Source organism: Python bivittatus, unplaced genomic scaffold (genome assembly GCF_059951505.1).
Source record: "Python bivittatus isolate LINGU-HERP-01145 unplaced genomic scaffold, Pbiv_v1 ctg000210_np1212, whole genome shotgun sequence".
NCBI classification, from domain to species: Eukaryota; Metazoa; Chordata; class Lepidosauria; order Squamata; family Pythonidae; genus Python; species Python bivittatus.
Genome location: NW_028277053.1, coordinates 1,682,565 through 1,702,500, shown reverse-complemented (window position 1 = coordinate 1,702,500; position 19,936 = coordinate 1,682,565). Strand labels below are relative to the sequence as shown.

At 40.2% G+C, this 19,936-nt stretch overlaps 1 pseudogene across 1 annotated transcript in view; it reads left to right on the top strand.

Annotated features, from left to right (window-relative positions):
* The window catches only part of LOC103064539 (uncharacterized), a 42,117-nt pseudogene extending 22,824 nt beyond the window's left edge, over positions 1-19,293 (top strand). The window contains exons 3-6 of the transcript XR_015795913.1: positions 2,001-2,123; positions 7,388-7,537; positions 17,791-17,951; positions 18,254-19,293. The product of XR_015795913.1 is annotated as an uncharacterized LOC103064539 (transcript). The remainder of the gene's footprint in view (positions 1-2,000; positions 2,124-7,387; positions 7,538-17,790; positions 17,952-18,253) is intronic.
* Positions 19,294-19,936: the final 643 nt, after the last annotated feature.

Below are 19,936 nucleotides of genomic sequence, written 5' to 3'. Positions count from 1 at the left end.
AGAACAATTCAGTACCTGGAATGGTTATTGAATTTTTGTTCTCCATCCATTAGAGAGCCCAGTGCTACTCAGAACTTCTTTCCTTTTTATTTTCGAGTGCTGGCTTTGAATCTACACTTGTATACAGTATAACAATATTAAGCCTTTCAATTTTGGATTTGTGTTTTTGTATCTGTAATTGATATGGATTATTCTGGCCTTGGATGGGCTGGGGATGGTTTAGTCATCTCACCTGGGATAGAATGGTGGGTCCAGAGGTAGAATATTAGAGGCTCCCATTTTTTCCTTTTTTGCCAATGTATTTTTTACTCTCCGTTTTTGACCATTGAAAATGAATAGACCAATAAACATTTTCCTTTTGAACTGATGACTTGCCCTGCTTTGAGTACAAGGATGAACAAATTTCATTATTTCTAAATAGTAAAACACACTTCGGAGGAGTCCCATTCTAATTTTCCCCATTGCCTCCTCCTTAAAACGTCATTATGAAACTTAGAATAAATGGTTAGGCTTCTGCATTCTTCCCTTCTGAATATATTTTTTCTTCTACCAGGCCCTAGTTGCTTTAACACAACATTTTTACTAAAGCTAAAATCTGCCGCTTTAATGTTATAATTTCTCAGAAGTTTTCTTCCCCTGCAAAACAAACATCTGCTTTTCTATTTTATTCTCTGATAGGCTGAGAACCAACATTGGATTTATCTTGTTGGTGTTGGGATTGATGTTGTTGGTGGAGTGATCAATGTTTTCTTGTGGGTGGGGTGTATTCCCTGATGCTTAAAGGAGCTGTTCATAAGACCTTTATTAAAGAGACTCTCCTTTGACCTGAGACACCTATATAATTATAGGGCAGTCCTAAATATCCTGTTTCTAGGAAAGGTGTTTCAAAAGGTGGTGGGCTCCCAGTTCCAGACGCAACTGATCGATACTGATTTTCTGGATCCATTTCAATTAGGTTTGCAGGTGGGATCCGGTATTGAAAATGCCTTGATTACCTTGGTGTGTAGAAAATAAATGGATGGGGAAAATGTGGTCCTACTACTAGTTCTCCTAGACCTCAGTACCATTCTCCATAGTACCTTTCTGGTCTGTCTAGCAGGATTGGACCTTGTGCACCGTGGTTACAAGGGTTCTGGTCCTTCTTGCCACAGCATTTCCATGAAGTAATGCTGAAGACTACTGCTTGATATTGATGTCCTACAGGATTTTATATGGTCCCCATGATCAACATCTACTTGAAATTTCTGGGAGAAGTCATATGAATAGAGTGGCGTGCCCTGAACTCTATTGCTTTTTACCATCCAACTTCGAGGAAATATTCTGCACCCTTGAACAATAGCTATATCTGATAACAGGCTGAATAAAACAGAACAAATTGGAATTGCATCTAAACAAGATGAAGATATTGTTGGCTAATGGACTGGGAATGAAATTCAGCCTGGTATGAATGGAGCCATGCTCCCTTGAAAGAGCTGGTTTGGGAGAGCTCCTTGATTCTCAGTCGTCTCTGGATTTGCAAGTGATGGCTCTGGTGATGAGGAATCCTTTTGCATAATTATATCTAATGTTCTATCTGTATGCTAACCCTTCTCCTGTGTTGCCTTCAGGGTAAGGAACATAGTCCTTTCACAATTTGTGTGTAATCCCCACTCTCTCAATATTTAGGAAATCTGTAAAGATGCAACTCTTTCACCAGACATTTCATTTTTTAGGTATTTTTCATATTTAACACTAGTTTTCATTTGTATTTTTAATATAACCACGTCACTAAATATTTGTAAGACCACATCTCTGATTTTGTGTTCTTTGAAGGAAATTTCAGAAACAATTCCCTTTGATTCAACTGAATGATAAGGAAAAAAAAATGCTGGGGAATTGTTCAGCTCAAAACAAGAAGGAATTACAATAAATCCTGCAAGCCTGAACTTTGTCCGTTCCTTCTCCGATTGATGTGGTTAGCCAAGAGGGATGCTACTGAAGTTCAGTCTTCTTTATTGTAGGAATCCCTCAAGGTGGTTCTTATGGAAGTACTCAGTGATGACCACACCTACATTCTAGTAGTAGGGAGAAGAAGAAGCTTCTCAACATGGTGGTGGAACCCTGGCCTTCACCACAAATAAAAGGTAATGCTTGCAATTACTTCCATGAATCAGTGCTAAATGTCACATAGGATTATACAGGGAACATATGGTTTCCACATATTCAACCCACTGACTAATTCATCCCACTGACCCACAGACAATGAGCTGCACACTACTCATTACTACCTGGGTGGTCCTTAAAGGACATTGCCATACAGCATATAAAAATGGACTCTTTGAACTTTGCCTTTTCTCTCTTTCTCAGGCACCTGTGAATGTCATTATTAAAGCATGAAATGAAACATACGTTCCACCCAGAAATGCCTAAGAAATGCCAAAATATAAAAACAGCAAACACAACTTAATCGTTTGTGCAATTCAGTCCATGAGGAACACATTCCTGTATCTGTAATTTATGGAATGTAGATGCTGGCAAGAAAAAAAAAATGGGGGGGGGGGTTAGAAATCTCTGCATCTATTAATAATAACATCTTTGCTTAGTTACCTGGATGCGAGTTTGACTCACCACAGGGAACTAGGTAAGTGACAGCTGGCATTTAGATATTTGTTTCAACTTCTGGATGGAGAGAAGCCACAAAAAACATGATCATGCATGCACAGCTACAAGAATGAACATAAAATGATGCCACTGCTTCATTTCCTCCCCACCATGTATATTCTCCTGACTCTGTTTGAGTGGTCATCATTCTATAACAAACTGAACTGCAGGCTTAGGCAATAGGGGTCTGTGAATCTTCCAAGATCCACTTTGGATTTACAATATGGTAAATCAAGTAGACTTAAATAACTGATTCCAGGAGTTGTGATGATTCAGTAAAAAGGCTATGGGTGAAGAGTTCATCGAATCTCTGAATTGATTCAAAGATGCCAAGTCTGGTGCATCAAGACCAACGTGAGAATTTGATTCAAAAGAATAGTACCATGTTTCTCTTCTGCTAGCCAACTATCAGCTCCCTGTGACTGCATTTAAATTCCATGCAGCCCTTTGGCACAACACACACAACTGTTTTGCATCCATCCTCTTTGCCTGCTGCAAGGGATCCCAGAATTAATCCATCTTTAAATATTACATAGAACGAATTTGACTGAGCAATATTTGTTCACGCCTTGGTAGCTAATGTGGGATAGGGGACAGAGAGGGTCCCAAGAGTTATACCATAGTGCTTGGGTCTCATGTGGCATTTGGCTGCTATGTGTTAAAAATGGATCAAGCTGGAAGGGAAGGTTTTGAATTCTCCACATTGTCATGCCATTGCTCAATGACACGCAATCATTGTGTTCCAGAGACCTTGTTCAATGTATCCTTTTACTTCTCCCACCAGAGCTGCAGCAAGAATGGCCCGGGGACATAGAGCTGGGTTTGGGCAAGAGGGAGGGAGAATTGGTCTAAAACTGGATGGATCAAATTTATTTTGTTTCATCCTGTTTGCAAACTTTACAAGTTAAAAGCTGAAACCCACAATTTAATTGAATAGTTTAGGATTATATTTCAGTCTGGTGCAAATGAAAAGCTTTGATAATCAGGTTATTTTTTCATAAAGAAAACCAGAAAGTAAAAACAACATGGATGTTTTTCTTTAAAATAGATAGGGGGAATTTAGGAAGGTGAGTGGTCGTAGCGTCCAAGATTCTCAGGAACTTTTAAAGGTAACTGGGTCATATAGAAAATGCCTCCCTAAACAATATCGTTGAAGAAACTTATTATGTTACAGCTATGGCAAAGCGATCAGAACAGATCACATTTTCCAGAGAGGCAAAGCTATGTGGTTTATTGCAACAAGGCTACAAAAAAGTTTTTGTGGCACCGTATGACTAAGAAATTTATTGAGGTATGGCTATCCCATCTGGGGTGTAAACATCTGGGTGGCCACTAGATGGGCTGCAAAGAGTTAGAGCTTTCTGTGTTTCTGCTGCCACCTTATGGTCATCTGAATTTTGCCAGCCTCGAGCTGGAAATCCCACCTTAACAGTGACCATTGCTTTTTAAAGGATGCACACTTTTGAAAGATACATTGGCGCATATCTGTAATATGCTTCACTTGCTTAGCCAGTAATCCAGTTTACTTATCAGTGTTTTGGGCTGCACTTGGCCACACAAACTGGATCAGTGATCATCACATGGAGAGTGTAGCATCCTTGACTCCTTTTCTTAGAAAGTGCCTAATGACACTTTCTTTTCACTCTTGCTCATGACATCAGGAGTCCCTCACCCATGGCTAGGCAGGCCAAAGGAGGCATGGTTTGGCCACTGCAGCCAATCAGTGTGAGAGGTTTATACCATGTGGCTCAGCTTTGGCAGGGAGTTCTTGTGACGGAGTGGCTTGCTTTTCCAGCCACTCTTCCTCCCTGGGTCTTTTTTCTTGGATGACTAAATAGGAAAAATGGATTGAATGACTAGGTTTAGATTTTCCTACAGCCCGACTGACTGAGTGGAGTTAATTTAACTCTTTGGATGACTAGGTATATTGAGGGTTACAGTTAAAACCCTGCAGCTTATTGACTGGGGCAGTTGGCTCCCCTGTGGGTATTCCCACAACACGCTGTCATCCACTTTGACCCAGCTGGGTATTCTGTGAGAATAGGACCAATTGGGACATACACCAAATCAATGGTGACTGGAAATAGAAGACTGGGATAGGTGCTCTCCAACCTTCTGCAATAATGTTTCCAACATGAAGACCTTCAACATTTCTAAGATTCAGAATCTTTGTTTAATGCAAACATCCAGCAATCATTGTGTATACAAGAGTGAAGCAACATGGTGCCCAAGGGACTTGCCAGTCTCTTGATTAGAGAGAGAGAAAAAGGTGTTTTAATTTAAATCATTAAAAGGCATGTTGCTAGTGTCAGCCTCTGGCACCTCCTTTATTTCCAGGAATGCCAGAGATATTCCCAGAAAATACAAATGGTAGTTTGTTTTGGAATTTTGTTTGGAAATGTACCTGTTTGTCCAAAGGGAAAGAAAAGAAAAAGTCAGATGTACTGGAGTGGTAGAAAACATCTTAGATGGCAGTTAATGTACGTAGAGGGCATAGGGAGTAGTCTTGAAGGACAGGAGGAAGAGCTGCTACCAAAGCAACAGTTGGATAAAAGGAAGGGGAATGAGCGGGTCCAAGAAAGTAACATGAGAAAACATCTCAGACGAACCCCTCCCTAGTTCATATGAAGATAAAGTGAGGGAGGAGGGAAGCATATTCAGACTTGCAAGATTGTGTTATTACAGCTGTTCAAGTAAAAGTAGTCCTAACACAGAGAGTAGCCTTTGTAATCAAAATTCTTAATAAAATTATATTTAAAAACAAAAACAGCAGAGAGAGTGAGAGTAGCCTCATTAGTTTGCCTTTTGATAACTGGTGTGTTATGACTGGCCATGCTCACCATTGCAGGCCCTCTTGAATAGAAAGGCCTCCCCGTGTCCATGACGTTGTGAGAGCACTCACAATATGTTGCCATGTCTCTCTAGAGGCCCTCAAAGATAATCTACCTGTGTGTTAAAATTTAACCAGAAGAACTTCATCATAGGCAAACTCTTTTATCACAAATCCAGTCCCAATGTGGGGACTTGTCATGCCAACATCTTACAAGATTGTAACTATGGTTAACATCCATTTGCACATATTTGTTTCCCCTTAAATCTCTCTGTATTTGGGGATAAGCCAAAAGCTATTGTTATAAACTGTGGAAACATGGTAAAGCATTGTGCGTCTTGAGGAAGTGTGAATGCAATATCCAGTTTTTTTTTTTTTTTTACACAACAGGTAATTAAACTTTACAGTTTGCTACCACAAGATGTGGTACTGGCTACCAACTTGGCTGGCTTCCAAAAAGGGTTGGACCAATTCATGAAAGTCATGGCAATCAATGGCTGCTAGCTTTGATGGTTGTGGGACTAGCTCTGAAGGCCATCTGCTGGGACACTAGTGGGCTTCCTTGTGCAGTTGGTTGGCCACTGTGAGAACAGACTGCTGAACTAGATGGGCCAGGGGTCCAGTCCAGCAGGACACTGCTTATGTTCTTATGTTATTAACACCATGTAATGGAAAGATATTTTAAGACATTAATCATATATTACAATACCTCATCAAGTAGGCCTTTTCATGACAAGAGAGGGTGAGAATTAAATGGCATGGCCTGCTGAACAATTACAAAGTAGATATTTCCTAAGGAGAGATTTCAAATGAAGGATTGCCGGCTTTCTTAAACCCAGCTCAACTTTCCCTAGCTTTCTTTGGCGCTTTCTAGATGTGCTAAACTACATTTCCTATCAGTCCAGCCAGTGTACTACTGGATCAGGATGATGGGAGATGTAGTCCATCTTATCTGAAGGCTGTTAGGTTAGAGGAGGTTGACCTAATTGTGTGGGTTGCATCAGATTACTCTTAAAGAGCACAACATTTCTCAACTTGCTTCACTAGGGTAACATAAAGCATGTATCACTCTATGGCTATTTAATATGTGTAAGTTGGGCATGATGGGAGATAGAATTCCATGCATTTAAGGGTGCCAGGTTAAAGAAGGCTGATCTAACTCAATGGGCTGTTCTTTCAGAAAAGTAATGTTTTCCTTTTCAGGCTGGGTTAAAGAAAGTTATCCATGAGTGACAAAAGACTAAATGGACAGGGAGGATTAACCCCCCCCTTAACCCCCCCCCCCGCCCCAGCCCAGCAAAGTTCCCTCTTCCATCGTTTCTCCTTGTGGAATCTGAAATAAAGGCACCTCCCGGTCTCTGGCAACACTCACAAGTGTTTAGATGAAGGGCTGAGATGGAGACACCTATTGAAATGTGTCTGAAGAAGATTAATAGAAGTTGTCAGGGATGGAAAAGCTCTGCTTTGCGGTAAATTTCTACCAAGAGAAGATGAATTACTGATGAATGCCGAGTTATCAACCCCATCACAATCATTCGACACTAAATCAAATTGAGCGGTTATCTGCAATCAGAATTTCTCCTCCTCCTTCTCCTTCTTCTCCTTCTTCTCCTTCTCTCTCTCTCTCTCTTTTTAAAGGAAAGGTAATGTGTGTGTTTTGGCTTAAGTCTCTTTTAATCTATAAACACATGGCATGGAACCACTCTTTCTCTGCCTTAAGCATGAGTGAAAGGGGGCTGCTTTTAAACGGAAGGCAAAATCGTTCTTTTCCATGGCCTATTTTAAGGAACGGGGGACAGAGGGAGAAAGAGTCTCTGTGTGATGGCATGCCATCCCACTGGTGAAATCATATTTGCCTCACAGGGCAATGGTGGAAAATCTCTGCATGTATCCTGATGGCCTTTCCTTCCCTTTCAGAGAACAAGCTAAGAAAACTTCTTTGGGAGAAGAATAAAAATTCACTGAGACCAGCCTTCAGCTTCTAACCCAGATGTGTTTCAGAAGACTGTTGGTGGGACGGAAAGGCTACACATTTAATTTTTCCATCAGCACACTAGATATCAAAAGGTATATCACCTCTAGCTTTGAAGACTCCATTTAACTGACATGGCCACTAATTGTTATCATGGCTAATCTCTGTTAATTTGTCCAAATATTTTCTCAAGCAATCTAAGCAAGTGACTATTAGAACTGAAGAGTCACTTTTTCTGCCCTGTCTCTATCACCAATTAATTTAACTGGGCACCTCCAAGATGTTCAGCTGGCGTGGCCGAGCTGCGGCCATGAGCTGCTTGTGACTTCCTTAGATACTTGGCTGAATTTTTAGGAACCCCTTTGCTTTGCTGAAAGGAATTACCCAATAGTCTGGAGAATAGGAGGTGCTAATCAGATGAGGCCTCATTTGAATAAGTTGATTTACAACTGGTTGTGGATACCTATGAAAAAGGCTATCAGAATCAGCAGACACATTTGAAGGTACCTGATCTAACTCAGCAAGTCAAATCCATCTGGTGAATGAATGTGATTCGAATGGGTGATTCTATCAAATTGCCTTAAAAATGAACCTTCGGATCATAGTTTCATATAGCCCTATTGCATAATGTTAGGGCTGGTTACTTGAAAAGAATAAGGTTAGAAACAAAGAAGTTAACAGATGAAAATGATTCATGATGGCATACATTTAAGAATGATGAGTGAATTTTGCATAAGATTAACTTCGGAAATATTATGGAATTTCTGGTTACTATTTCAACTTCTAACCATTTTTTAAAATACCCCACTGAATGACAAATATTTGGATTCACTCCTGTCATTTAACCAAGTCAGTTACAGGCTTAGCAGCTGTGTTCACACAACCTATTAAGCTTGGCAAATTTAATCATTTTATGTGAACCTAACATGTTTGGTTAGATGGTGATTCAGTGTATTATGCAAGCAAAAAATGGCTTAAATCAACAAGTTATCTCTGAGTTGCTAGGTTTGGTACACTTTCACTTCAATTTTAAGAAAAAAATACCGGGTAGTTGCAGTCAAAATATACACAAGACGGTAGTTTTACAATATGCGTTTTATTTGCATTTCTTGAAAGCATATATTTATTCATTCCTGCATTTAATGCATTAAAGTGTCACCTGACTTTGGGGTTTTCTTTTTTGACCCCTGAGCCTACCCTACTGCTTTTCTTCAGACCTACGGACTTTTTATGGGAGCTCTTTGTAGAACAAGTAAGATGTATATTGGACTAAATTCAAAACTAGTTGCCCATCCCACTTCCAAGATAAGACTGACACAGTAAATAAATATGCCTCTTTTTAAATTCTGGCATCATACACAAGATTTCTAAGACAATGGAGCCTCACCTTAGTACAGCTTACCGTAGCTAGGAAGAGGAGATTGAAAAAAACGCTACAAATCTGACAAGTTATTAAAGAGCATTTGTTTATCTTACGGAAAATGGGTTAGATCATGCTTGGAGGGGAACTGAAATCATGACTCCTTAGGTCCAACTCCTTTTAGTAAGTCCTGAAGCATGAGGATGATCCAACTAAATGTACAGAAGACTTCTTAAATAATCCAATCACCAAAATATTTACTGGGGAATAACCTCTCTTTATCTATGCATAGGACAACCAGGCTGTAAACAATGGAATCCGTTTAGGCAGAACTCTTAGGAAGAAGTTAGGAAGGAGAAAGAAAGGAGAAAGTGTGACAAGGAAAGAGCCTACATGTAGAAGAGAGGAGAGAGTGCTGCAGTGTGCCATTGTAGTGTAGGTGTTGGACTAGAACTGGGGAAACCCAGGTTCAAGTCCATCTTTAGTCCTGAAAGCTCACTAAATGAGCTTGAGATAGTCACTCTCTCTCTCTCTCTCTCTCTGACCAAGGGTTGCTGTTATGGAGGTAAATGGTAGGAGGAAACTCTATGTACCTCACCCTGAGTTCCTGAAGGTATCTATCTATCTATCTATCTATCTATCTATCTATCTATCTATCTATCTATCTATCTATCTATCTATCCATCCATCCATCCATCCATCCATCCATCCATCCATCCATCCATCCATCCTCCCTGACTGAAGCCTTGGATTGGAGAAGCTGTGCCACTTTGATCCACCAATAAAGAGTCTTGGGCACACATGCACACAAGATCATGTACAAATGGTGGTCAACCAGCTTTGGTTAAGTGAGTCAACCAGCGTCAACATTTCCATTCAAAGCCTCTAAGCAAAATCATTGGCTTATTTGAATGGGAGCAGTGCTTTGAACCTGCCTGCAGTGGATTCAAATTAGGTTTAATTCCAAGCAAGATGAGGCTGTATAGTAGTAGAGATTATTTATTTATAAATTAAATAAATTTATTTAATTTCTTTTCATAATAAAAGAATCCATGTCATTGACTTTATATACGTTTAAACATTCATGTTTTTGCCATTTAGTTTGGAAAGTATCCCCAAAGAGTTTGGCATCTTGCCATGCAGAGGCAACTACAGGGGATGACAAGGAAGGGCAAATGACAAAAACTTCATTGCATCATTGCAACACAAACTCTGCACCTTTGTGTATGTGGTGTGATGTTACACATATGTGAAAAGGGGTGAAGTTTGTGTTGCAATGGTGTTTTTGTCATCTTGACAAAAGCCTCCAATCCTGCGGATGCCTCTGCTTGTGTCACACATCCACATGACTGCTATAACTTAGCACTTTAGGTCCATGCTTGAAACTGAAATTTGGTTTCTGTTTAGGATTCCTTGTGAGATTGGGAGAGATTAGTATTTCGCTTAATCATTTTTTTTCTACCAACTTCCATATCTTTCCTACCCATTAGTGGGAGATACACATGGTAACTGTAGTGGGGATTAAAAGATGATGATGATGGAATCATCATCATCATCATCATCATCATCATCATCATCATCATCATCATCATCATCATCATCATCTGCCTATCCCAGGTCCTTGGGAAGGACTCAATAGGTGGATAAAAATGCCAAATCCAGACTAAACATCTGGCTGACTGTGCGACTCATCAACATCATCATCATCATCATCATCATCATCATCATCATCATCATCAACTTGATGTGGTTATGGGGTTTGCATGCTCCAAGGAGGATGAGAGCTATGCCAGAGGTTCAACTATACTGGACAGGTCTCATCAGAGGAGCCAGACGAAGAGTGCCTCTCCCATAAACAATACGGTGAGACGTCATTTACAGAAACCTATACCAGATTGGACATCGTCTGGGTCAACAAGGACTGCGCTAGGTGCTCTAGTTCCTGGACATCTGGTGACAAATGGGCTACAGGACTCAGGGCTGTTGGGTGAGCAACCAGGGCCAGCAGCTACAGGACTACTGGAAGAGAAGTTGTTTACCTGTCACAAATATACAAAGACTGAAATTAAAGAAATAATGATCTGCTGTTACAAATCAAGTCCACTGAGAAGAGGATATCTGAAAAGAATGCACCAGGTTTGGAAAGAACAACATCCAGAATCAGAAATAACAGGCTAGCGGATCAACATGGATTTACAGTACAAAATAAAGTATTCACAGAAGCGGAATTGGAAGAACTGCAAAGGTCTACCCAGGGCAAAGAAATCGAAGCCCTGCCAGAAGTAGCGCAGACTGTAGAGGCAAACCAGGGGGAGTCGATAGTAGAGGAAGCCAGCACAGCTATTGAATCATTTTCAAACCAGGTACCGTCTCCTCTGCCTTCTCCTCAGAAAGAGCAAAGCTCTCTAACTAAAAAAACAAGAGGAACTGAAACAAAACATAACTGGGCATCTAGAACAGCACAAAAACAACAGAATAAGGTTGCCTGAATTGAAGCTCATTACAAAGAAACAGCTAGCACAAGTATTAAAAGATGCCAATACCGTAATATCAAATGTAAGCACCGGCTCACTGCAAAAAACAAACCAATTAACGTACAGCACGGCTGCAGTTGTAACTGAATAACTTGGATGCAAAATCAACCAACAAGAAAAAAATCCAACAGTGCACCACCAAAATGGAAGATCAGGTTGGAAAATAAGATCAGCATGCTAAGACCAGATGTAAGCAAGCTAGAACAAATGAAAGAAAAGAAGCTGAAGAACAAGAAGACCAAAGAATACCTGATCAAGAAATATCACCTAGAAACAAGGAAGATAAAAGAAGCAGTGGAAATAATAAAGGAGCAAATAACAGCCATAGCCAAAAAGATCAGCAGATACAAAGCTTCAATTGCACACCATAGGCAGAATCTCCAATTTCAGTCAAATCAGAAATGTTTCTACCAATCCATCAATGGAGAGACTGCAATGAACCAGTCAATATCTGACAAAGAAGGAACAGTGCAGTTCTGGGTGCAGCTACCCAAAGAAATAGAACAAGAATGCAACTTGGATAAACCAGGTGGATAAGAATAAAAAAGAAGATGAAATGAAAGAACTTGTAATAACAGCAGAAATGGTGGAGAAAAGGGCAAGGAAGATCAGGAAATGGTCAGTGAAGATGAACTGCATGGTTTTTGGTTGAAACATCTGATTGGTCTGCAGTCACTCATTGCAAAGCAGTTTAACAACATACTGCAAGGAGGTGAAATTGAAGATTGGTTAACATCAGGCAAAACCTACCTGATGATGAAAGATTCAACAAAAGGGGCAACACCAGGCAACTACAGGCCAATTACCTGCTTACCAAGAACTTTCAAATGGTTAACTCATGTTGTAGCTGATGCAGTCCAACGATATCTAGTTGAAAACAAGCTCTTTCTATCTGAACAGAAAGGAAACTATCCAAATAGCAGAGGAACAAAAGTTCAAGTCTTAGTCAACAAGATGATTTTGGAAAATTGCAAGAGAAGTAAGACAAACCTGAATGCAGCTTGGATGCCTTACAAGAAGGCATTTGACTCCCTGCCACATGATTGGATAATCAAGTGCCTAGAAATAATAGGAGTCGGTAGAAACATCAGAAGCTTTGTGCAAAAATCAATGGCACAATAGAAGACACAGTTGCTGGTCAATGGTGATAGATTGGGAGAGGTTTATACCAAGAGAGGAATCTTTCAAGGACACTCACTATCACCACTACTGTTTGTCATTGCATTGATTCCTCTGTCAACAATACTGAACAAGTCAGGCCATGGCTATCAAGTATCAAAACATCTGCCAGGCTATCTCACCTCCTTTACATGGACAATCTGAAACTGTATAGAAAAACACCATCTGAAATAGAATCACTGCTCAACATTGTCCTTAATGTACAGCCAAGATATTGCAATGGAGTTTGGACTGGACAAATGTGCCACCCTACCATCAACAGGGGAAAAATTGTGAAAACTGAAGGAATCAAGATGCCCTATGGAAATAACATCAAGAATCTGGATGAAGAAGGTCACTACAAATACCTGGGCATCCTTCAAGCTGACAACATTAAGCACATTGAAGTCAAGATGAAGGTTAGTAGTGAATATATCATGAGAGTGAAGAAGATCTTAAAGTCCAACTCAGTGGAGGAAATACCATCAAGGCAATTAACACCTGGGCAATTCCGGTCATTAGAATAGTGGACTGGGCTCAAGCAGAACTAGAAGCCCTGGATAGGAAGACCAGAAAAATAATGACAATGAATCATGCCGTTCATCCATGTAGCGATGTTGACAGACTCTTCTTACCAAGGAGCATAGATGGTCATGGAATGTTACAAGTACACCAGGCCATTGAAGAAGAAAAAAAGGCATTAGAAGAATATCTAAAGGACAGTGAAGAAGATGTACTGAAGCTAGTACATCATGAAAGCTTACTGAATACTGAAGAGACCAAACTGGCCTACCAGAAAGACCAAATGAAGAATAGAAAAGAGACACAGCAAGGCAAAGTATTATATGGCCAGTACACAAAAAAACTAGCTAGCAATGTAGATAACAAGAAGACCTGGCAATGGCTAAGAGCAGGAAAGTTGACGAAAGAGACAGAGGGGCTAATTCTGGCTGCACAAGACCAAATCTTAAGAACAAATGCATACAAAGCCAGAATTGAGAAGACAGCAACAGACAGCAAATGCCGCCTCTGCAAAGAAGCTGAAGAAACAGTGGATCACCTAGTCAGCTGCTGTAAAAAGATCACACAGATTGACTACAAGCAATGGCATGACCAAGTAGCAACAATGATGCATTGGAAGATCTGCAAGAAATACCTGCAACCACAAAACAGACAAAGTAATCGAAAATGAAGAAGGTACAGTGCTCTGGGACTTTAGAATTCAAGCAGACAAGCACCTGCCACACCACACCCCAGACTTAACCATTGTTGATAAGAAAGACAAAAAAATCTGGGTAGTGGACATTGCAATACCTGGAGGCAGCAGAATAGAAGAGAAAGAACTGGAGAATATCCCAAAATACAGACCTGCAAATAGAAATAGAATGACTGTGGCAAAAGAAAGCAAAGAAAGTACCAATAGTAATAGGTGCCTTGGACATCTGGAGCACCACTTGAAGACCATCGGCATTGACAAAATCACCATCAGTCAATTGCAAAAGGCAGCTTTACTTGGAACAGCTTCCATCCTGCAACGAAACCTTTAACACCACCAAACAACAACATTTGCCTATCACAGGTCCTTGGGAAGGGCTTGATAAGTGAATAAAAATGCCAAATCCAGTCTAAACATCTGGCTGACTGTGCAACTAACAATAACAACAATAACCATTCCCTTCTGTTTGATCTGGCTGTTCCCTTTCCTTTCCCTTTCCAAATTTTCTCACAATGCAGGACAACAAGATCTGATGATCTATTTGGACAGAAACAAGTTATGAAAACCAGCGTTTCCCCTTGGAAAAATTTTTCTCATACTAGTGTTGGTGAATAGATGGACATGATCATGATGACATTTGGAGAGCTGTTACCTCTGCCAACTTGGCCCAGTATTTATTTATTAAATTTATACCCCACCTTTCATTCAGGAACTCAAGCACTCCCTTTCTGTAGTTTTCTCCTCAACAACATCTGCAGGGGGTAGGTGGGGCTGAGACAGAAAGATGAGGCCAAAGTCAACCAGTGAGCTTCCATGACTGAGGGAGGATGAGAACCTGAATCTCCTACTCCTAGTCAAGCACCACCACTACTCCACACTGGCTGTTGGGCTGAGAAAGAGGGACTGGCCCTAGGTCATCCAGATGACTTCTGTGCCAAAGGAGGACTAGAACTTGGGTCTCCTTTTCCCTAGTCCAATACCTTTATCATTATACAATGCTGGACCTCCAGTATGACCTTCTTCTGGATAACTATAGGCTACACTAGTCTTCTGCAACCGTGGCAACCTTCCAGTTGAATATCTAGAGGGCATCAGACTGGGGAAGCCTAGTCCCTGAGCTGTAACTCAGTAGAAGAATACACACTTCTTATGCTCCATGTCCCAGATTCAATCTTGAGAATCTCCAATTAATGCAGGAAAAGGTTGTGGACTACAGGTGTGCAACTTTTCAATAGTCCAGTATAACATTTAATATTTTGTAGAGATGGAACCACATCACACATGTAGTCAGGGCAATTTCTCTGGGTTGCATTAAGGTGTTTCTTTGTTTTTTAACTGTGCTTTGCTTATCTGAGTACTTATATTACAATTTTCAACTGCTTCCCACCTCAGTGTGGCATGTTTTCAGCACATATGAGCAAGGGGACTCTGAAGGCTGCAGAATGTGAGTTCAGAGACTACATGCTGTCCTGTAGCTGCAATTTTCCAGTCCCTGTGGTAGAACTATTGCTAGTCCATAGAAATAAAGCTTAACTAGATAAATTGAAAGGCATACTTGAGTAGAGGTCAGCTTCTTATGCCCACAAAGTTATTCTCCGTGAATTATTCCAAGAATAGGTATCCTGGTGCTTTTCAGATGTTTGGACTATATATAGTCCATTCCCATTGTTTGCTAAAGCTAAGCTGAAATCCACAGCATCTGGAGGACACCAGGTGGCCTACCCTTGACTGGTTCTAAACTCCCTTTAAAATGCTAAATTGGTGAATATATTCATATTGAATCAAGATGTTGGGATCCAATGTTCAAAATAAACAACTAAGTGCTTTAGGGACCAGGTCCAGTCTATGCACTGAAAATTGGCTAGTATTTCCCTAGACATCTGGCTGGTTTAATGCACCTAATAGCTTGACATTTGGCCCTGGATTTCTTCAACTAAATGCATCCAGCTGTACCTGGTTTGTTCTTCTTTGTTTATGGATGGGCTTTCCAAACTGTACCACATATCTGTTAGGACCTACACTCAGAAGTCAGTCCCTACTGTTTTTGTGTGATGGAATTAATTCTCTGATAAGATTTTGTGTTCTCTTAAAAGGGAACCCGAAATAATTGTCCCTTGATCGGACCAAGGAATATATTTGGAAGAGGAATAATAATGCTTCATTCAGAATGTTGTCTTCCAAACTATAGCAAGAGCCTAGTTTAGAAACGGCATCAGAGAATTATGAATCATGAGCCACAATCCATAAACCCCATTTGGCTAGCATAATATATCAATCTGCATTTATTACAACCATCTCTACAGGACCTACCACCAAATGACCAAATTTATATGCTCTAATGGTTCCTCAATAAGAAAAATCTGGAATCTTATCTGTCCTTTCCTGTCCCAAAGAATCTCCCCATATATTTGTCAGACACTGATGGGCCTTGCCTGGGTTTAATCACAGTCTGGAGGTAGTGGAGAAAAGGTATATTATTAAGGAACTAAAATAATTTCAGAAGCAATCAATGGATCAGATGATTGATTCAGTGTGTAAGTCAGCCATAATGCAAAACAGGTTTCTTCTAATGAGGACTACTGAGACACAAAGCTAGGCAGCTGTGTAGAAGCACCAGTTGAAAATGTCAGAACAATATGATTAACTCAAAATTGTAGTGGAATAACTGTACTAGTTCCCTCTTTCACTCCCCCCCCCCCGACCCAGCTGTCTGTCTCCTCAGAAGAATTCACTGGCAAGAATGGACATTTAAGATTTAGCATACTTTATGAACATAGCCTTGGTGGCTTGGAAATCATGTTTTATCGTTTAGTGTGTGAGGAAAGCCATCAAAGAGTAGTTTCTTCAATAAATCATAGTTAAATAAAACTAGGCCTTAGTGTGATGTGCAGACTCAACCATTGTATATGTTTTTGGGTATATCAGGTTAGATTTATGGAAGCCAATGTCTCTAAAACCTGCTGTTGCTATCTCTAGGTCAACATTCATTTACCTTCTGTGTACCTTCTCATTCCCAGGATGCAACCTCAGTTCCCCAGATATCACTGGACTATCACTCCTAAAATCATGGATCACCTGGCCTCTGGATATAGGCTTTGTGGTCCAAAAAGCATCTGGGATTCATAGTTATGAGAAAGAGTCAATGTCTGTCACATGGTCTGCAAGGTTAGATATTCCTGTCCCCTCAAGGCTGTCTCCAGGTATAAGGAGACACTTTTTGTTGTCCTTGGTGAGTTCATCAAGTTGGTGAAGAGCCAGTGTGAATGACGTCCTCCTCCTATTTAAGTTTGGAAGATGGAAGTTGGGTGGAGGAGACTTGTGGTGAAGTATACTTTCCATAGCTTGGGGTGGGCCATAGGATTATTGCTGATAGTGTCATTCTGGGAGATTTGGGGAGATTCCTGTGGAAGTCGCACAAGTGGTATCGATCGGAACAATATATAAGGCAGGCCAGATCAGGAACAGCAACAGAAAAGAAAATCCTCATATATCTTCTGGGCTAGTTCAAATTCAACTAGCATGATACATGTACAGTATAATGTTGTTGCACCTAGTTAGTGACAGGTAGCCAAATGTAAGTTAGAATGTTCTATCTGTCAGGGTCCTTGCCTTTCTCCAGCTGCCTCCAGCTTTCCTTCAATCCTAAGGTAAGACATCAGGATGAAGTTAGGAAATGTGAAGAGCCAGGCTGTAGACTTATGGATAGTGATGTCACATAGAATCCCACCAGTAATAATTCTCTCCATCACCACTGACAATAAAATAAACTCAGTAACGCTCCCAAGAGTGATTCAAAAGAAATTCTCAGGCACTCTGAGAAGACTGAAAAGCAGAAGCTGCTTCCTCAGGAGAAGAAAACTCAGAAATTGCAAGACAGATTTTGGTACAATATTGATTGAATCATACGGGTCTACCACTTCTGCCTTGCCCCTGAATATGTAAATGTACTGAAAAAACTATTTCCTTGGAAATACAATGCAAGTTCTCACTCTGATCTTAGAACAAGAAATCTAGAGCCCTTTTCAGGCTCACATTTCTAACCATGAATGTAAAATCTTGACTCTGTGGTCTTTTCTCCAGTTTGGAGACCTGAGCTGTCCAGCTTCTGGTTGCACAGAGAACTCTAACCATCTTCAGCCAAACGTGACTATACAGTAGCTTGTGTTCAGATCTTCCCCATGAACAAGGAAGAAGGGATACTGGTCTTCACTCCAGAATCAAGATTGTGAGGTTTTAAAAAGGTTTGTTTGTTTAGTAAATGTATATGTTTGCGCAAACATATAGGCTCTTGTTTGAACAAAGCTCAAAGAACTTTTGATATACAGTATGAATAGCTTAGCTCAGACCACAGTTTCAAACACATACAAAGCTTTGAGAAAGCTGTTACACAAGTAACCACAATTGTACATATTACCAACCACTGTTACTACAATTAGAGATCTCAAAGCGTATGAAGAGATAACTGGGACCCATATGGTTTAAGATCTAAATCAAAACTGATCTTTTATTCATTTATTCCATTTCTATCATGCCTTTCTTCCAGGGGCTCAACATGGTGTACCTTGTACTCCTTCCTCCTCTTTGATGCTGAGAACAATAAACTTGTGAGGAAGGCTGGGTTGAAAGCTAGTGATTGCCTCAAGACATCCAGTGGGCTTCCTTGGGTAAAGGGAGACTTGAACCCCCAAGGCTCATGAGTATGAGTGCATTTCTATCTTTAAGCATTTTTATAGGTGAGACTAATGTTGCATTCACATTCTGTACATTGCTTACAGTAGAAGCTCAATTTCTCATCCATGTTCCATCCATGTTTCAGCAGATTAGCATAAAAAGTCCTGAGAAATGCTCAGCAATGGCTCTTTGCATCTCTGGTGAGAATGTACATGGTCGTCCCATGCACTTGAAGAATGCTTCCCGTTGTCAGCCAAATCTTGAGATGGGCTTATTTTATCACACAGACTTGATAAAAGCTATCAAACAATCTACGCCATATACCTGCTAGGAAGAACATGGAAAACTCAGCCCAAGGATATATACATGACATCAATAGGCAACATCATTAAGAAAGCTGACATTTCATAGCTTGGATGTGGGCAGTAGAAATCTACTTGAAACAAGATACAATATAGATACAGCTTACATGGTGATGTCCAAAACTTGCTGAAGTTTTTTCTAGGGCTTCCGTTGACCAAAGACCTGTTAAATTGGTTACTTTTCAGCCTTTTAATTAAGTGCCTATTCTGAAATAAAAGTGCATATTTCTAAAATATTTGTGTTAGGTATCTTTTATGGGATCTTGATGACCATTGTAAAAGAGCAACCCTATATATGTGTATCTGCTGAGAAATCTCATTGCTTTCAGAAAGTGCAGAGTGGATATGAAGGTAGGGAAATACACTGAGAAAAAAATACATTCAAAGAAGAATGGATGATATACAAAAATACATTGCAGCTATAGTATGAGCCACTCCCATTTTTCTCCTTTCTTCTGAACGTTGGTGAAAGAAATGCACAATCTGCTTATAAAATCTCCATTTCCTGGTCTTGCACCTCAGCTAGTTTTCCAGTCCTGCCTCCCTGCCTCCCCCTCCAGATATGTATTTGCAATTTACATTTTTAAGACCCCACCTTTAAACTGCCTTACATGCACCCTTAAACAATATGTAATAGGTCCAAGCAAGGGGCCCTCAGTGAAAGCAGAAGGTAATCAAAACATGCACACACACACTTCAGCAAAACATCCAGGAAAAAAAAGCCAGGTTGTGCATTTTCTGATCTGTTTCACCCATTCACAGCTGAGCTGCCAACAAGAATCAAAGATTTCCTTCAAAACTCAACACATCATGGGAGCGCGCCAGAACAAGTTTTTCTTTGTTATGGAGGATATAAGCATTATTTGCGATAGTTTTTTTTTTTTTTAATATATACATTTTAAATTAGGGTTGTGAAAGCAAAGCTTCATCTTTAATTCATCACTCTCAGCTGAAAGAAATCAGCCATGTCTCGCACGCAGCCCCTCGTATGGTGCTGACTTCATCAAGTATGGTCTGAAATTAATTAGCCTTATTCATTCCAAGTGGAGATAAAAAAGAGAGAGACAGAGAGAGAAAGAGAGAGAGAGAGAGAGAGAAGAAGACGACTATGAAGAAAGGAGCTGTGTTTTTAAAGATGACCATTGAAAACGTCACATGGCATTTCTCAAAATATCCTGTGCTCCTTCCCTATT